Genomic DNA, 3328 nt, shown 5'->3' with positions numbered 1-3328 from the left:
AAGGAGAAGCAGGATACCCAGGGCTCGGTTTACACCTATCGCCATTTCTAGCCACTGGGGGACCATAGGCAGGGTAGGGGAACTCATATTAATGTTAAAAAACCTCATAAAGTGAAATTTTCATGCCATGGGACCTTTAACTACTTTAATTTACGAGTAGCTTAAGCTCCAGTTTCAGAGTAGCTTCCCCAATACTGCGCGGAAAGGTAAGTAAAATAGCTCACATGCACGCTCACATCCCCAGTTAACACGATCAACAATGGCATTCGGTGTGGCGTTATGACGTCATAAGGCTGCGCCGCCCTCCTGCGTCTGTGATTCGGCTGACAAAAAGGTGTGTGCTTTCAATCTTTTTAAAGTGTTTAAATCAATAATACTTATTTGGAGAATTGTATATAAAACTGTGCTTATCCTTATCCTTACCTAGTGAGATTACTGAAGGTTATTTTGTGAGAGTAAGGCGCATGAGTAACAGAAACGGTGCGTCTCATTTCGCTCCCTGCATCTGAATCAGTTTATCTTACCACGAGTTCAGTCACTGACGACTAGTGAATGAGAGCTTTTCGAAACTCCGAGTCAACTGAATCAATTTCATCGTAAAATGATTCATTGATTCGAAACGCTCGAATCAGCACTCGCAGACGACACACTGCTGCTCAAAATACAAACGCAAATTTTACAAACAAACTGCAAATGTTTTCATCAGAGTATTGAAAATAACCTATAAATCAGTAAATGCCAAATATAAATCTGAATACGAATATGAACCTTCCATTTGATTTGTGTTTTTTTTATTTTTTTTATTAATTTGCACTCAAATTAATAAAAGGACATTTACTAGTTTTTTTTTTCTTTCTTTTTTTGTCCTTTGTGCTACTGAACTAAGGAGCTGATTGAGAAGCACCCAGAGATTTAGCTTGCATTTATTGCATTTATTTTTCTTTCTGTTAATTATTCTCTTCTTAAACAGGACAAAGTGTCCAAACACACAGAAAAACTCTTGGATTAACTGAGATCCACGTGACACACGATAATAAAGATGGCGTTTATTAAAGAGGAGAGTGAAGAGATGAAGATTGAAGAAACGTTCAGAGTCAAACATGAAGAAACTGAGGAACAAACAGGTTGGTTTATTAAAATGTCCAGATCTACAGAAATTAATTATATATTTTTAAAAATATGTGAGTTTAGTCATTTAACATTTGATTTGTATAATACTAAACCCCAAAAAATGTTATTTCTATCACTTAATTATACAACAGTATTAAAAAAATTATATAAAGTAAGCCATGAAATGTGAATGAAAATGAAAAATCAACATAACTGCTTCAAAATGTGTATTTTGGGTATGAATGTGTAATTTACGTTGTACGTTCCTCCCTTCCTCTTCCTCAGTCTTCTTCCTCCAGTCTTCCTTGAACTTAATTTGTTTATTTAAATGTAGATAAAATCAATTGATTGCAACCACGTACCTTAAAAAAAATTGAGAAAATTCAATCATGTTTTTCAATGGAGGTACAGGAACAGAGAGAGCAAAAACTGTGCATGCATGAATGGATTTGATATATATGCGTATCTAAAACAGGGGTCTCCAACCTTATTTAATTCGGGAGCTACTTTTTACAAATGAAAGCGGCTGAGCCAGTGTTGCCACTTCTTTCAATGGAAAGTAGAGCTGCACGATACTTTCTGACAAGATGCGCGTTAAATATCGCATGCGATTTATCGTGCAGCCCTAATGGAAAGTAGCTAAACCCCGCCTGAAAAGTCGCTGAATGTCGCTAGATGACGTCACACACTAATTAGCATATTCATGACGTCAGTGCGTCGTATTGTCTTGCCTCCCTGTGCTCACGTACTGCATTTTAATGCAACCGAATTCTCAACTGTTTTTATTAATATATTTCACTGTTTCTGTTGTCAGACAACGGAATGAATATTATAGTGACTGAAATGCGGTCCATTAAGACTATATAACCAGCTCTCAAAGATTAATCTGCACTAAAATCCTAATCACGTTGGGAAAGCAAGACCTCGCGCTCGTGCGGCAGTACCGGAGAGTCTCGGAGACTAAATAAGGTTTGTCCAAGAAAATCGCTAGATTTGTCGCTAGTCGTTTTTTGGAAAAAAGTCGCTAAGGGGGTCTTTTTAGAATAATTGTACATAAATAGGTTTAGCAAAAACTTTTGAGAAACTTTTATACATGTTTAACTGCAGACATGGAAATGGCATACACTATGTGGTACAGTACAAATATTTTAGCATCCCTTATTCTGTCCCTTATTCTCCTATAAAGAATCACAATTGTCCCTTATTTTCCTTTTCTGAAGTTGGCAAACCTAACTGCCTTCTGATCGAAGCCAACCATTTATTCCGCCGATCTAACTCCTTTGGGATCTAATACAATTGTAGATCAGGGTTTCTCTAATGACTGTTGTTACAGCTAACAGCACAACATATCCTGGGAATCCATGTATCATTCATTCACTCGTTTTTTTTTTATTTCATATTGAAAGTAGAAAAATGAGAAAACGGCTCTTTTTAATTTAATTAACTAATTAAACAAACTTACTGGGGCACCAGGGTTGGCACTGACGGCCGTCATATCATACCCTGCCATGCCCAGCTGATGCAAAGCATAGAATTTATATCTATACAGAAGAAAGCCCTGTCTAGCTCTGCTCCAGTACGGGTTGTGGCAAGCCATTCATTAGTCTGGTTGTTTGATGAGAAAAAGATTAAATGTAGTTGCAGTAAATGCTTTAAAGGGTCATCCGATGCTACATGCACTTTTACAAGTTGTTTGAACTGAAATGTGTGTTGGCAGTGCGTGTACACAACCACACCCTATAAGGATAAAAATCCACCCAGTGTTTTTTTTTTTTATCTACTCGAATCTTTACCCCTTTCTCAAATCGAGCCGATCTCAGATGCCTGTCTGTGTGACATCACACAGACCCAGGCCTCTCCCACGATAGTTTGATTGACAGTAGCGTTTCAGCACAGACTGGACTGGTGTCTTACCTTAGCTCCACCCTGAGTGAGCTGTCATCAGTCCACCATTGTTTCACCACCGGAGCAGATGTAGACAAGAATGACTCCTGAGCGATTGAGGTGTTCTGTTGTTGGATGTAATAATGAACATAGCAGTCGTCATTTACTCCCGGCGGATTAACGTTACATTTGTTTTAGAAGGGAATGCGCCCCCGATCTACATAATGCGTCTCGCGCAAATCATTCGTGATCCAGCTTCATCTACAGAAGAAGTGAGAATAAGGTTTTTAGTAAATCTTTGCAAATCGCCTTTCCTAATAATGTGCTAATTAGC

At 38.1% G+C, this 3328-nt stretch overlaps 1 protein-coding gene across 2 annotated transcripts in view; it reads left to right on the top strand.

The window, feature by feature from the left end:
- Positions 1-1089, top strand: part of LOC107704476 (gastrula zinc finger protein XlCGF57.1-like) — a 30829-nt gene extending 29740 nt beyond the window's left edge. The window contains exons 1-2 of one of the 2 annotated variants that reach the window (XR_001635964.1): positions 279-334; positions 971-1089. The gene's annotated coding sequence lies outside the window, so the exon portion shown is untranslated. Of the gene's footprint in view, positions 1-278; positions 335-970 lie in introns of those variants that run through there. The other variant, XR_001635965.1, reaches the window with a different exon arrangement.
- Positions 1090-3328: the final 2239 nt, after the last annotated feature.

The sequence above is a fragment of the Sinocyclocheilus anshuiensis genome, unplaced genomic scaffold, assembly GCF_001515605.1.
Source record: "Sinocyclocheilus anshuiensis isolate Anshui unplaced genomic scaffold, SAMN03320099.WGS_v1.1 scaffold2460, whole genome shotgun sequence".
In the NCBI taxonomy this organism is placed as follows: domain Eukaryota; kingdom Metazoa; phylum Chordata; class Actinopteri; order Cypriniformes; family Cyprinidae; genus Sinocyclocheilus; species Sinocyclocheilus anshuiensis.
This window is presented reverse-complemented; position numbering and strand designations above follow the sequence as displayed.